The sequence below is a fragment of the Canis aureus genome, chromosome 17 (genome assembly GCF_053574225.1).
Source record: "Canis aureus isolate CA01 chromosome 17, VMU_Caureus_v.1.0, whole genome shotgun sequence".
Lineage (NCBI taxonomy): Eukaryota > Metazoa > Chordata > Mammalia > Carnivora > Canidae > Canis > Canis aureus.
This window is the reverse complement of record NC_135627.1, coordinates 35,103,817-35,120,226: the sequence shown is the minus strand read 5'-3', so window position 1 is coordinate 35,120,226 and position 16,410 is coordinate 35,103,817. Positions and strand designations below refer to the sequence as shown.

The 16,410-nt window shown below is 37.2% G+C and overlaps 1 long non-coding RNA gene across 1 annotated transcript in view; it reads right to left on the bottom strand.

Moving 5' to 3' along the window:
* Nucleotides 1–15,647, bottom strand: part of LOC144287522 (uncharacterized) — a 57,206-nt gene extending 41,559 nt beyond the window's left edge. Inside the window, exons 1-2 of the long non-coding RNA XR_013355307.1 lie at nt 15,407–15,647; nt 2,761–2,859 (exon numbers count right to left, since the gene is read on the bottom strand). This is a non-coding gene — a long non-coding RNA (uncharacterized LOC144287522). The remainder of the gene's footprint in view (nt 1–2,760; nt 2,860–15,406) is intronic.
* Nucleotides 15,648–16,410: the final 763 nt, after the last annotated feature.

Genomic DNA, 16,410 nt, shown 5'->3' with positions numbered 1-16,410 from the left:
GTGCACATATTTGTTCCCCTTGTTTTACTTGCTTTGAAGTTCTTTTGGACTCTAAGGTCATAGGGATCAAACTGAGGCTCTAATATGCTTAATTCTATTAACCTGTACTGAGAGTTAATTCATCTCCTGAAAGTGCTTAACTTGTTTCCAGGGAGTAATTTATATTAGAGTAGTATCTGACTGAATTAAAAGAGAGAGAGAGAGAGAGAGAGAGAGAGAGAGAGAGAGAGAATTACAGAAAACAGTGAAAAGACACTTGTGTGGATGCCTTTCATTTAATTGGTTCTTTCGTTTAATACAGAAGTGTTGTATAGTATGAATTCATGACCTCACAAGGGTTTCTATGTTATATATACCCTGGCCATTTTTGTTCTACCTCTTTTAATTATACTTTAAAAATGGTTATTATTATTATTATTATTATTACTATTATTTGCCTTTTTGGCTTTTGCATTATATTATATTCCATCCAAACTTGACACTTCTTGAAATCTTACCATTTCACATTCTGCCCCACTCTCATATTTTTTTAAAGATTGATTTGTTTATTTTAGAGAGAGAGAGAGAGCAGGGGAAGGGGCAGAGTGAGAGAGAGAAAGAAGCAGATGTCCCAATGAGCACAGAACCCAAAATGGGGCTCAATCCCACAACCCTGAGATGACCTGAGCTGAAATTAAGAGTCAAATGCTTAACTCACTGAGCTACCCAGGTGCCACCCCCGCCCCCAACCTTCATAATTTTTGACATAACATTCCATAATTTATTTTCAAATTTTTATTTTCCTATACTTATCACACGTTTCATGGCTTCTTTACTAACAATTTCCAGTGTTCAAATAATTCACCACTGATAGTGTATTTTAAGTCATATCTAATAGAGCAACTGAATTATCTTGCCTTGACATAATCATTTTAATAAGATTTTATAATGGTTACCTACACTGTTAAATATTTCAGGTATGTCAAAGACTGGATTTGAATTTTAAGGTGACTCAAATATGTAGTATTCTTGGCCAAAATTCCATTCCAGTAAACCTATGTGTAAGTACAGGTTCAATCAGAGAAGCAGAATAACTAAGACCTGGCTTAGATAGATAAATGTATTTATTATAAGGAATAGTCTCACAAAAATGCAGAACTAAGCCAAGCCTGAGGTCTAGGATGAGCGTCCACATCGATGAGACCATGAACAGTGTAGAATCTCCAAAAGAGGAAGCTTGGACTCCCAGAGAGGCAGTCAAGAAGGGAAGATCATCAGCGGGATGAAATCCTAGGAGCATGCGTGGAAGCTTGGAGTTCCATTTCAGGGAAGCTTAAACCTTCTTTTAAAGGGTGTCATTTTATTTAAACATTGTGGATTGGAGGAAAGGAAGCCATAAGAGATGGGACAAATGCAGGAAAATAAAAAATAGAGCACAAATTATGAAATATTCTGTCAAAAACTATAATGAAAGAATGTCAGCGTGAAGAGATCATAAAATTGAGTCAAGCCCTTTGAATTAATTTATGGTCAGTTGATCAGGAGCTCTGAAATTATACCTACAAAATCCCTCCCTAATGGTACCTGGGTTAGCCTATAACTGAATAACTGGGTGTGTATACTACAAAATGGCTGCTGCTTCCCTTCCATCCTCTCGCAGTTCTGAGAAAATGTCCCTCTTGGTATGCCCTAATTGAAAACACACCAGAAAGAAAATTCTGGAGACCATGGCTAAACCAAGCCAAGTGGACATATCACAAAGCCATCACAGTCTATAAGGGATAAGGTTTGACCAGATACTTCTTTTTTAGCTCACTGAGAGTATTTGTGCTTATAGTTTATCCTCAGTAAGCAAATGCTCATAAACAGTGATGAAAAAAAATGACCATTTGTTAATTTTAACTAACAGTTATTGAATAAGTACTTACTATGTCAGGTATTACTTTAAATACTTTAGTTGTATTCATTCAAATTTCATAACAATCTTATGAGGTAAGATCCAATAATTATCCCCACTTTCAGATACGTTAAGTAACTTGCTCAAAGTCACACAGCTTGTAAGTGACAGAGGCATTTGTGAGTATAGAGAATATAGCTCCAGAGTCCATAAACTTTACCCCTATGCTATGCTGAAGCATCAAAAAAGCCCTGCATTTTTATTTATTTTATTATTTTTAAAAGATTTTATTTATTCATGAAAGACACAGAGAGAGGCAGAGACATAGGCAGAGGGAGAAGCAGGTTCCCTTTGGGGAGCCTGATGCTGGACTCGATCCCAGGACTCAGGAGTATGACCTGAGCCAAAGGCAGATGCTCAATCACTGAGCCATCCAGGTGGTCCACCCTGCATTTTTAAATTTTGTCAAAACAAAATTGTGATGTCCTAACTCAGCTCTGATTCTTGGGACTATAATACTTACTCATCCCATTTCCTATGTAATAAGAAGCCTAGTTAGGATTAGAGCTCATCTTTGCTTTTTTAACTAAACCCCTCTAATTTTTTCCCTCGCAAACTGTAGACTGTTATATTTTGTTACTTGTCTGGGCACAGTGAGCCCATTTAGTTAGGGAAATGCTCCTCAAAGACCAGAACAAGTCTGTCATGTCTTCGGTCTCCAAGGACGTACACAGCTCACACTGCCTTGAATCAGGCCTGGTTCCCCGCTGGGTGAAGAGCACTTTATATTACATGCAGCCCATCCCAACAGAGCCAGATGCAAACATGCAATGAAGGATGAAGGAGGCATCAATAAACTGAAGGATTTTAGTGAAACCACTTACTGTAAGTGCGACAGACTTGGATGGGGTGGGTGACAGTGTAAAGTACTCTGAAAAATCGCTGGCTCCCACTGTTTTATCTCACTCACACTGGAGTTATTCCTGAAAATGAAAATACTTGGTAAGGCCAAGGATTTCCTTCCATAAGGCTTGCAGCTATTAAGGAATTGAAAAATGGGGGTGTCATTAGGCAGAGACTTAAAGGGGGGGATCAGTCCAATCACTGTATATCATATTACCAGGATATACAAAGATTACTCTAATCCTTAGCACATCAATTAACAACCAACCTGTCTTTTTAAATTTTTTTTTCATGGAAACGATAGTCACAGTTGATGTCTGAGTTCTTAGACAGTAAAAAGCTTGCCATAAAATAGGAGATGTTAGGGGCTTCTTATGGAATAATGGAAAAATGGAAATTAGTGTCAAAATGATGTCATGGCTTCAAAACATTGTTGGTACAAGTGCCTGACAGGCATCCTTGACACACTCTATAATGACATAGTAAGAAAGCAAAAATAATGTGACAATGACTTTCTATAGGACTTATGAAGAATGACTGGATGGGGTACTGCACTCCATATGCTGATCTCGAGGAGAAGATACATTTCCTCTGTAAGACATCAATATTTATGAGATTTATTGATTATCTTGTCAGGTTTAAAATATGTGCTTAACAGTATATTTAGGGGTCAATTGGAGTCACAGGGACAGAGTCATCTATAGGCAGGACAGGAGAGACGGTGTCATTCTTTGTCAGTCCTTACTGGTTCTCTCTAAGAAAATAAATCATTACAAATTTAAAATAATTCTTGCAGCGGAAAACACCAGGGCAAAAAGGTTTTACAGGCAAGAATAACTAAAATATTTTTAAACTATATTTATTTCATATAGACCTTTCTAGCAAACTTCTCCATTAAGAATATTATTATTGAATTATCTGGGAAAATCCTGGCTTGTTGCAGATTTTTTCACTATATGAACCATCAAGTCTTATAATTTTAGAGCAAGAAGAAAGTCATCAGTCATCTAGCCCCACGTCTTTGAGATGAAGGGCTTATCAATTTTGTAACACTTGTTAGTGGTAGAACTGGTGCTGGTCCTTCTAACTAGGGTGGAATCATTCTGTTTATTCCAAGTTAAATCAATTGGGACTGCATTTGGCAGCAAGTATTGCATCATGTACCAAGAAGTCTGGAAATCGGCAGTCCTACCCTGATGTGTAAATTACCAATGACTTTGAGAATCCAGGCCCCTGCCAGCTCTTCCTTAGTTAGTGTGTGGTTTTGGACCTTACAATAGTGGGAAGGCTGAACCGCTAGGTATCATGTCCCTGTTCCAGGCAGGAAGAAGGAAGGAGAGAAATGGGCTGAATGAGCCGATGTCACCTCTTTGTCAGATCTCAAGTCATATGGCCTTCTCTAGTCTCTACTAGAAGTTTTAACTTTTCTAGCTTCATAATAAAGATTACAGAGCAGAAGGGGATTAGAGATGGAGGTGAGATCAGATGACTAATGATGTCTTCCCTACTAACTGCTATGAACTGAATGGTATCTCCCAAAATTCATATGTTGAAGTGCTAAATACCGCCCCCACTTAACTGTATTGGAGATAGCGCCTTTAAGGAGAGGATTAAAGTTAAATCAGATCATGAGGGTGAGAATAAATTTCTGTTGCTTAAGCCCCCCAATCCAGAGTATCTTGTTGTGATGGCCCAAATGGACTAACACAGCATTATACACCAATATGTATATTCCCTCATTTAACAAGAATTTAGGACACCTGCAATGTTGTAGTCACTGTGACACATTCAGGAATTGAGATGAAGATGACATAGGCCTGTCTAGTTGGCAGGTAGCAGGGCAAATAATCAGCAATGGTGTGATAATTTTCTCACAGGTAATTACAGAGTGTTATTGGAATATAAAAGAGGAGTGAACAAAATCTTCACCCACCAGCCCAGCAGCACGGCCTCAAAGAGGGTTTCTAAGAGGGTTTAACCTCTGAACAATGGGCCAGTTACTTAACCTCTCTAAACTTCAACTATGAAAATGAAGATAAAAATCAAATTAACTGCATATATTTGTTGGCTCAATTTAACGAGATAAAGCATGTAAACAAGATAATGAGACACATCATAGTACCTGATAGTTGGTAAGCATTTTAAAAAAGAATACAATCATATCAACTAAATCAGGGGTCACCAGACTTTTTCTGCATCAGGCCTGATAATAAATATGACAGGATTTCTAGGCCATATTGTCTCCACTACAACGGCTGAGCTCTGCCATTGTGTGTGAAGTCAGCCAGAGACAATACATGAACAAATTTGCATGCTGTATTCCAACACAACTTTATTTATAAAAACAGATAATGAACCAGATTTGACACATATTATCACAGATACATAATCGCAAGTAATTTGAGGCATTATTTTGAGAGACTACTTTGTGTTTGCCTTAGAAACATACCTTTTATCATCAACAAAAAAAAAAGGCAATCTACTGAATGGAAAATATTTGCAAGTCATGTCTAATAAGTGGTTAATATCCAACTATCTAAAGGGGTTAATATCCAAATTAATATCCAAATTAATAAAAAGGAGCAAACAACTCAATAGCAAAGAAAACAAAAATGTGATTAAAAAATGGGCAGAGGACCTGAATAGACATTTTTTTCCAAAGACAACAGATGGCCAATAGACACACAAAAAGACGCTCAACATCATTCATCTTCAGGGAAATGCAAGTCCAAATCTTAATAAGATACTATTTCACACCTGTTAGAATGGTTATTATCAAAAAGAGAAGAAACAACAAGTGTTGGTGAGGATGTGGAGAAAAGGAAACACTTGTGCACTGCTGGTGAGAATGCAAACGTGGTGTAGCCACTGTGGAAAACAGGATGAAGATTCCTTTAAAAATTAAAAATTAAAATTAAAAATTTAAAAATAAAAAAATGTTTATTGCAGCATTATTCACAATTACCAAGTTATGGAAACAACCTAAATGTCCATCAGTGGATGAATGGATAAAGAAGATGTGATATATGCTACATACATATTTCATATAGAGAGAGATATATATGCACAATGGAACATTATTCAACCACTAAAAAGAAGGAAATCTTGCCAGTTGTGAGAACATGGATAAATCTTGAGGGTATTAGGCTAAGTGAAAAAAGTCAGACAGAAAAAGATGAAAAACAAACAAGCTTATGGATATAGAGAACAGACTGTTGGTTGCCTGAGGCAGGGAGTGAGAGGTGAGGAAAACAGGTGAAAGAAAAGACAAAGAAATGTACTTTTATAAGTCAGGAAAAGTATATAGTGATATGAGCATCTCTAGCTTACACATGGACCCCACCTGTAAATGCTCAAATGTTTTCTCTTCTAGATTTATTTCTCAGGACAAGCAAGGACTTAGCAGCAAACCACTATGTTAAGTGAGTCTGGCTTTCTTTCAGTTCCATTTTTGTGTTTTTATTCATAAAATGTGACCTATTCCTTGCTTCAAAAACCCAAGAACTAGATGGGTAGGGATAGGACAGTTTTTGTTTTTTTTTTAAGTGTCATTTTCATTCAAGTTTGTTTTAACTGAGTGCCACCCACTCCATCGGACTTTCACAAAACCCAGGGTATGCTGCAACCCCAACCCTCAAGGGGCTCCTGGCCCTTTATCGGTTCAGAGGGCTGTCTTGATTGTTCTCTAGTGATACAGCAAATGTTTGGGTTCTGAGAAATCACTAAAACTTGCCTCACTAGTGGATAAAAGCAGTGACAACTTCACTACCCTCTTTGATGACAAAGGTTGAAGGAGGCTTTTAGTGGTAGGCTATAATTTCATCATAATTCAAATGTTGCCTGTTCAATTTTCAATCTCATAACTCCGTAGTCCTTTCCCCTCAATTAGCAAAATAAATCACTGGAGAGCCGGAGCTGACAACTGGAAATTTCCAACTTGTACAATCCATCTCTTTTTCCAGAGGGAACCTTGACATACTCTCTCGAAAGTTTTAAGCTTCTCTCCCAAACCCTTTGCCAAAGTTGTTTTTTGAAAGACTAAAGAATTGTGGACAAAGTAAAATTGTGAGGAGAGACCTTGAGGTAGAATATTATTATCTTGGGAGACAAGTAGCCTAGAGATTCGTCTTGCTTTCTTTTATATAGAAATAAAACACCAGCGCTATGCTTGTGTTCACAAGCAGCCCAGATGCTCTGGCTCTTTTTCCTTTTGATGTATATTTGTGTATGAAAGCTTCATTTTCTTTGTTCCAGTGATTGAGGGAGTTTGGTTCTTTCAGTATAAAGCATCTACTTTTATTTCCTTTATTGGAACGGATATTTCTCCCACAGAGAATTGTCCATATTTGTCTATGGGTCCTCCTTTCTCTATTCACATATCTCCTGGTTATATCTTTTTTCTTCCTTTACCAGAAGTCCACATGGCATGCTTCCAATTGTGTTTATCCACTCCAGCTAATTGACAGTCACATAAGTGCAAGTAATGTGAGGTATTATTGTGAGAGATTTCTGTTTGCCTCTTTAATTAAGCAGTTGTTCACAGGTGCATACAGTTACAACAAAATTAATTGATAGCTTTATATCACACTTCTTGAGCCCACTGCTATTTGATGTTTGCAAACACAACTATTAGATTTGTCTTATCTTGCATATAGGGAGTACTTCTTATTTTCTTCTAACAGAGGTTAGGACAGGTTGCCCTAAATACCAGAAAATCTATCAAAGCAGAGAAAGATAATTTTACTAAGAAGGAAACAAAGTGAAATATTTATTTATGCAACATTTTAGCACCACTGAGAAATACAATAGAAGCTTTTTATGTTTCTGTATGCACAGCAAGTTTCCTGAATGTCAAGAATCATTGCTACCCAAACCAAATAGCTTCCTGTGAAGGCTATGTGTTTATCTTTCAATGATACGGAGGAGTTACACACACTTAGAGCAGGCAACTGGCATTTCCTGGGATTAAATTTTATTAGTAGTCATTTTTCACTCTTTTCTGCATTTTATCTGAGTACCAACAAGGCACCTTCCTTTCTCAGTTCATAGTGGGGCTTCCCTCCAAGGAGAAATATAAACAGATGTACTGCTATTAATGTCTCACGTTTGCTAGAAGGAGCAGGAGGTTGGCGTTGGAAGGTATCTGACTCTTGTGGGCTCTTGAACAGGCAGCTGGGTAGAAGGATTAAAGTGTGGCCTCCGAGTGAAACTTCCCGAATTGGAGCCCTGCACTATTATTTATTACCTGTGTGTTATGAGTGAGTGACTTAACTTCTCTGTTCCTCCACTTATCTACAGATGAATAAGGAGCGCTAAGTGTGTACCTCAGAGAAATGTTGTGCCAATTAGGTGAGTGAATGCAGTTAAGTCTTAGACTGGCAAATGCAGGATAACCTATGGCTACTATTAGTAGATTGTGTGATTTAAGCAGTTTATTTAAATGTTTCAGTCTCTGTTCTCAAATCATAACACTGATTTGTTATTTGTATAAAATGTTAAAGGCATGTTAGCAATGTAATTGTTACTATTGTAAAGACTCCTCCACTTTCAAACTCACAAACATGGTGTTTGTAAGAGTACAGCACCTATTTTAACAATGTTATTGATTTCTGGTCATGTGTCTTTTCTTATTATTTCTACTCTCCATCTACTTACCTTCCTCTAATATGGCAGATGGTGAAACAAGTAAAACAAAAAACCCACCAAGCATGTGGAGGGGGTGGCTCTCCTCCTGAAAGGTTTAATAGCCCTAGAGGTTCTGTGTACTACTACATGACTTGTTCTCTTGCCACTTAATAGTAATTTTTTAACATTTTTATGACAAGATCTAGAGAAGATCAAATTAAAGTATACATTTAACCCTTAGGAGAAATTCCACTTGCACATTTGAATTAATGACACATTGGGGTAGGTTGCACTCTCAGATTGCAGGATCATCACTTAGAGGATATAATGTTAAACATGAAGGATTTGATTAGGGATGGGAGAGTTGTTTATCAAACCTTCAAGATGATGAAGTGTTTCACTCTGACCTGGGTGAATGCCCCACGGCAGAACTGATCTGGAGGGTAGCTATCTGGTGTGTATGTGTTCAGAAGCACATGTTGACAATGATCAGCATAAAATCATATTTGAGATGGAAACACAAAAGATCATACTAAACACATGAAATCTGTCATCAGCTCTAAGGAATTAATTTCGAGTCTGGAGGGGAAGATGAAATCTAAAAGGTCAGGAGCCAGACAAACTCAGGAGCGGAGTTGAAAGGTAAGGAGTAGAGCAAGAACAAGGCCAAGAGGGCTTAGCACTGGCCAAAAACAAGACCGGAGGATATGCAGAGCTCCCTCTTGCTGGCACGGTCTACAGGATGTAGGGTTGGATCTGACTGAGTAAAAGGCACTGTATGGATACACACAAAATTGTTATCATAAATATTTTGCTATTGCAAGTTTTGCATTCATCACAGGCTGAATTTTCCTTCTTGATTTTGACTGAAGGCTTGTGAATTTATGGGAGAGAATGAGAGGCTTAGGGAGTTGATGAAAGTAACATATATGCTTCTGCATTTGTAAGCACAGATCAAGTAGAAATAGAAGTTTGGATATGCCAAACTGATATTGGTCAAGACTCAAGATAGTGGCCTATCAGAACCAGGTCCTGGTACCACTTGGACTGGTGCCTTTGGAACCAGACACTAGTTTTCTGGGTCCAGACCTTCTACCCTTATCATCTAATTTATGCATAAATTTAGGACCCCCCAAATCTTCCACACACAAGCATAATCTTTTTCCCAACTCTCCCTCCATTTTAAATTTTTTTAAAAATTTTTATTTATTTATGATAGACACAGAGAGAGAGAGAGAGAGAGAGAGAGGCAGAGACACAGGCAGAGGGAGGAGCAGGCTCCATGCACCGGGAGCCCGATGTGGGATTCGATCCCGGGTCTCCAGGATCGCGCCCTGGGCCAAAGGCAGGAACTAAACCGCTGCGCCACCCAGGGATCCCTCTCCCTCCATTTTAATATGCTCTTCCTCACCTATACTTATTATCTACAGCAACTCCTATATCCTAAATATCTTTCCTCGAAATACTTTTTCATCTTGTTGTACATGTCATGGATGACTCGTCTTCACAATCTTCTCATTCTCCCAAGTATGGACTTTCTAGGCACTCAGTGATGAGCCATGGTCTTCAAACACTGAGATTGTTAACTCATCCTGTTTCTCTCTACTCTACCTGTTGTTACCATTTTGAGCAATTTAAATATCTGCATCACAAAGCTAAGGCCATGGCCTAATCATTTCTTGACTCTCTAAAGACCTTTAGCTCTACTCTTTGTTGGTAACTCAATCCTATGAGAGTCTACATTTGGGAATTTGATCACAGAGTAAATGACATCATTTCTGAAATCTTGAACTCTTTTGTTTATTTCTTCTACATTATGCAAATCTTTTACTTAAAGTTTACACTACTTAAATATTCAGATTACTATAACCCACGAGACAGAATAGGATAAAAAAAGACAGGAGGGCTCAGATTCAACCATATAGAAACACATGTGTTGCAGCAGATATTGGGAGTTAGGTTGGTCTTTCATTCACAGATAATTTCACCCCAAACCTCCCCTGAACCCAAATCTTCGTGAGGCGGTAAGAGATAATGAGCATCACGTTACTAGCTCCCTGAACCAAATTGTTCATTTCTCATAGTTTAGGTAGAGCTTGACTGTGTCCAGCTCATAGAGCCACAGTCTGGGAAAATCTGGGGGGCACTGTTTGTCCCTCCACAGAATTAGCAAACGGTCAGTCCAGAAAGGATTTCTATCAATGTCAGACTAATCCAGAAAGGTCCTCCAGCAGACTCCTGGTGGAGAGAGTCCAGTGTGGTGGAGAGAAGAGAATCATGGCAGCTCTTCAAGGTAGCATAGATTGGGTGCCCTGGATGACCTTGGCACTTTCATGGTGACCACAGCATGCCTCATCTTGCACATTTATTTCAGTACAAAGGAGCAAAGAACTTGTCTTATTCTTCACTTTGTCCAAAAGCTGCCATTTCTCTCCTGTGGAAATCCAGGAGATGTGCTGCTAGCAACCATCACAGCTCTGACTTCTTCACTTCCTGTTTTCTAATGAGGCAGAGTGTCTGGTTTTTACCCTGTTTTCTTAAAGAGGGGGAGGGGAGAGGAGGGTGTTCTGGATTTATTCCATCATTAAACTCTAATCTTCCAAAAAAATTGAAATTGAGTCAAGAAAAAAAAAAAAAAAAAACAGAGAGAGGAAGAAATAGAGTAAAAAAAATAAATAAATGTGAAGAAAAGAAAATAAGGCCAGAACCAACGTTAGTATACATGAGTATACACCCCAAGTCTAGTTGGTAGAGATGAACTGATGCCCAAAACAAAGAGGAAAATTTGATCACAGTTCCTGTAAGGGAAACACAATTCTTGTAAAGTAAACACAGTGCATTGTTGTGATCTCCTTTAGGTGTGATAAAAGTAAAAATGTCTTCAATATCTCTAGGGTTAGTCCTGCTAATAATTGTTGCTTCTTAATATACTTCTTATTATGTGCCCTAATGATGTCAGTACCATTGTCTTGAGAAAATGCAGTAAGAGCAATCTTTATTAACTCAAAACAATGTGTTATAAATATGTAGCTGGACTGACCCCAGGATAAAATTTAGAATACCTGCAATAATCTGTAGATCATATATCTTTCATGAATATTATTTCTTGAAATGAATCTTTGAGAAGGTTTGGACACCAGAGAGTTCAAGGTTAATATTGTTTGACTAAAAAAAAAAAAAAAAAAAGGAAAATATGAGAATTCTATGTTGCAGTTTAAAAGTGGAGTTATATACTTGACTCTTGACTAACAGAGGATAGACCTGAAATATATTTCTCAAAACTAGTCAGACCACCTTTGTTTGGAGGTGAGCCAAAGGAGTGACTGTGAGAAGGATAGAGATTTCTTTGAAAAATGTTTCTGCCTCCGCTTCAACAAATAGACAGATAGCCCAGGTGATTTCCAAAATGGTAGCTGATAATTCTCCCCCCTCTGCCTCCCACCATGACCATAAAACATCTCACATAAAGTATCTATAAAATATATCTCGTTTTAAACAATGTAACTCCTGGTGAACCTTCAAGATAGATTAATTGGCAAAATGTAGCCATAGATAACTGAATGATTTGACCTGTTACACAGAAGTGTTGGATATAAGCCAGTTATGGCTGGAGGACATCTGCCAAAACTTATGATTTGAGTTTTGAATAGTTGATCCTATGCCACTATTTCTGACAATAATTAAAAGGCAGAATCAATTATGTGTTGAGGTCATTTCTAGTACATGACAATCAAACCGTTTCATCAATGTAGAAAGGAATACTTTCCCTCCTATTTCTCAATATCAGGGTGGTATGTAGATAATGGATCCAAAAATAGAATGAAGTTAGTAAGGTACAAAGAATAGAATCTAAAACACATTGTTGTTTTCTCATTGGAAATCATTTTTTTTTATCTCTCAAGCGATCATGCCAGAAGACTTTGTCATTTGAGGGATATTAATATGGAGATTTTGTGTGAGCAACAAACTATCCCTCTACCAAGGGCATCTACAGCTAACTTGCTCACTGATTCAAAGAGCAAAAGAAGGTCATAAAAGTTACAAACATTATTAAGTCATTTTGGCTCTCTACAATCCAAGCTGCACATTCAGTTACCACTCCCGAAGTGCTTTGTAAGGCACCCGACATGTAGTAACTGCTCAGTCTTACTTAGTTGATTAAAGGTTGGGCTCTGTGATAAATTGTGGATCATGGAGTCTGAAGTTCACTTATTCTTATATAGAATAGCATCTTGAGAAATCTAGATTTGTAACTTATCAAAGAGAATACTGGAATGAAATTTAAAAAAAAAACTTAATATAAGCTTTACATTTATATAAATATACAGATTTATGCATATATATATATATATATATATATACACATATTTCAGAAGAATAGCAAATGATAGCCCTTTTCAATATAGGACAGATTACACGTTAAGCTCATCTATGGGAGATCTTGGCCACAGGGTAAAACAAAGATAGATAAAGGATCAAGAATACCTATCAGTGAATATGTAGCTTTAATAATTCTAAAAGCAGGAAGATTTTTACCATAAAACATTTGAATTTTTAAATTAGATGTTCTATATAAAGAACAGGTTCAATCAACAAACAACCTGAATCTAAAAGATAAAGGAAACACATTTACATTATTAAGCCAGGAAAAATAAAAATTTCACTTCTGAGAATTCAGTACCTATTTAGCTTCCTTAATCACACTCACTGGAGTTGTTATGGACTACAAAATCCAAGAATCTGTATCATTTCTCATCTCAATAAACAAATCTAGCTTCTCCAGGGAGGATTTATTATACCTAAGCTTTCCAGTTACTATCAGAAGCTTTTGGTACAACTTAAATTTTCTTAACTATTTTATGGGCGTTTTATGATTTGTGAATTTGTTTTAGCTTCCCTAACCAAGTTGCTTCTGTGGAGTTGCATTATCCTGAGATAGTACAAAGACTTTTTAAGGGTGAAGCTGTAGATAGTTTCAAGGGTATCAATTTTCACAGCCTCAACTTGTATACATTCTCTTTTCTACAGTGGATTTGCCTGAGAAATGCCTATGAAGGGGGCTGATTTCTCTTTTGGATTTCCCCTTTCAGCATTCCCCTCAGCTAGCTTCATAAAGTTAGGCATAGATGGCACTGATCTTGAATCTAATTAAGGTGCATTACCCCCAGGTGTGAAACCCTCAGGGAGCCAAACAAATGGACTACGAGGACTACTGTGTGTGTGTGTGTGCGCGCATGTGTGTGTGCGTGCGTGGGCTCTTGCATACACACACATGCACTTCCAGAAAGAAAATGGCTTTAATGACCATTGTGGTAAAGACTTTGCAAGACAAATAGAGCCCAATTCTTGGCTTTGAACAAATCTAAGAAGGATTTTGTAGTATAGTCAGCTGAAAATCATTTGAAATATCAATGAGAGCCACTGTGTAATAGTTTGCAATGCACCTCAGGATGATTTTAAAGAATCGTGTAATATAACCAAGGTCAGCTTCATGGGTATAAAACCTCACTATTGCATCAGACCCTATGGTCAGAGGGCCTTGTGCTTGGTTTATTGTCTCTGCTGTTAATATCTTGAACATTTAAGCAATTTAATCTTTGAACTTGTGTTTTGCGAGTGAAGTCTGATGGGACAATGAAGCATGACAATGAGCAAAGGATACCCTCACTTAATATGTGTGTCTACCATTTCTTGCTGGCCCCTCTTCACAGAGTTTGTGGTGTCCCATCAACACTGAATTCTGGGGAGCCCTTGATGCCTGGGAGTTCAGCAAAACTTAAAGCAACTACATTCTAAGTGTGTTGCATCAACAACTGAGTCGATGAAGGCATTGATGTCTCTAGAAGGCCACTCCTTCCACTTGAATCAGACCTTGCATCAGATGCAGAAGGGAGGTGATGAAAAGACAATCTAACAAAATCGGGACCCTATCATATATTTTCTTATTTGTGTTATTTCCTTCTATTGATCAGTTGCTTATGCTGAACGTGATGGCATTGAAGGAAATGGAAAGACAGGGCAACTTGTAGCCTTTCCTTTCAGTCTTTCCTTATTCAGTTGTAAGCCAATGGTAGAAAAGGTGTGCACATTAAAACAAAGCAGGAAAACAAAAACAGTTGAGGTGACTTGTGCAGTTTTTCTACCATTCTGGTAAGAATAAAATACATGTGTATATATGAGCTGCAAAAGATAAGCTATAATTTCATTGATTTGGCATACAAATAAAATGTTTTTATATTTGCATGCAAAACTGTCATTGCATAATATAAAGATTAATGGTGAAATTCAGGCTAATAATTTAAGATTTTAATTTGTCTTTTCTTAGAGTGACACTAAGTAGCAAATAAAAAAAAACTTCATGATATGTTAAGAGAGAGTCTGTGGAGTAAATTAAAAAGCTTTGTATTTTACTAACTGTAACATCACTTTATTCCTCCTTTCTGAACAAGGGGCCCACATTTTTGTTTTTGCACTGGACCCAACAAATTATTTATCTGGCCCTGGACACTATTTTAGCAAAACATCCACTTTCATCTACCTCTTTATATGCATGAATAAGTAAACAAAGTTTACCATGCTTTTAATTATATAAATAAAAGATTGGAATGAAATTAATTTTGAAAACTATCACATTCTAAAACCAATAGTTACCCAAGGGTAGGAGAAATAGCACCATTCTCCTCTTTAAGAGCTGCATTTTCAATAAAAATTTTCCTTGAGTATTTAATAATTACCTCTAAGGATATATAATTTATAGTTTTGGGTAATTATACAAAAAAACAATGCTAATCCAATCCAAAATAATTTTAAATATTGAGAGCTGGTCACAAAAATTAAGAAGTAACATTAATTTAAATTTGTAGACAGTCTTGTTGCAGAGAAGTACAATAAATGATCAATAAACAAGATTCAATTTCAAAATGCTTAAAATACTTCACATTGTGGGAAAGTTCACATTACAGATCACTTAGCTTAGAACTGCAAATATTTGTAATCTCATACCTTCTCAATCAGGTGTCAGGTGTGGCTGAGCTAGGCGACTCTGGCTCAGTGTCTGTCACAAAGCTACAAGCCATGGGCCAACCATTTCATCCCCCTCGTAGGGCTCTACCTGTGGGAGTTGAGAGGGCTCAATTCCTCTCAGCTGTTGGAAGGAGGGCCTGAGTTACCCTTTGCTTATTGGAGGAAGATATGTTTTGGTTCCTAACTAGCTGAGGCTCTCTGAAGAGCAGCTGCATTATACCAAAATGAGCAAGTGTGAACCACCAGAGACTGGCAAGACTGAAACCATTGTCTTTTTGAAACCTAATCTCAGAAGTGACATTCCATATCTTCTGCTGCATTTTGTTCGTTACAAGTAAGCCACTGAGTCCAGCCCACACTCGAGGGGACAGGATTACACCATGTAAGGGCCGCAGGAAGAAGGAGTTTGGGGACATCTTCAAGGCTGCCTTTGACAACTGAATAGGGGAAATTTTTTTTAAGACTCTTAAATAAATAAGACAATCTCAAGTTCAAATATTTTTATGTCCATTTCATTTTTCTCTAATCTTAGTGAGTATAAGTTATTCTAATGGCATGAGAAACAACAAAACAAAGACTATTAAAATCTTTAAGGAATAGAGACTTTCTCACTTATGAAGCAGCTCTGTAAATACATCTAGCCACGAAAATAATTTTATGATATGATATGTTACAAACTGTTTTAAAAACATGTAAAACCTATTTATAATATCCTTTATAAAAAAGGTATAACCATCTTTTTTGCATACATAAGTATACATGTTATATATATATATGTATGTATATGTGCTATTAGTATATACATTGTATATAGTATGTACATGATTTCGTGTGTGTGTGTGTGTGTGTGTGTGTGTGTGTGTGTTGAGTTATGGGTTGAACTGTGGCCCTTGACTTGGAATCTGTGAATGTGACCTTATTTGGGAAAATTGCAGATGTAATTAAGTTAAACATCTTGAGATCATTCAGGATTTAGGGTGGGC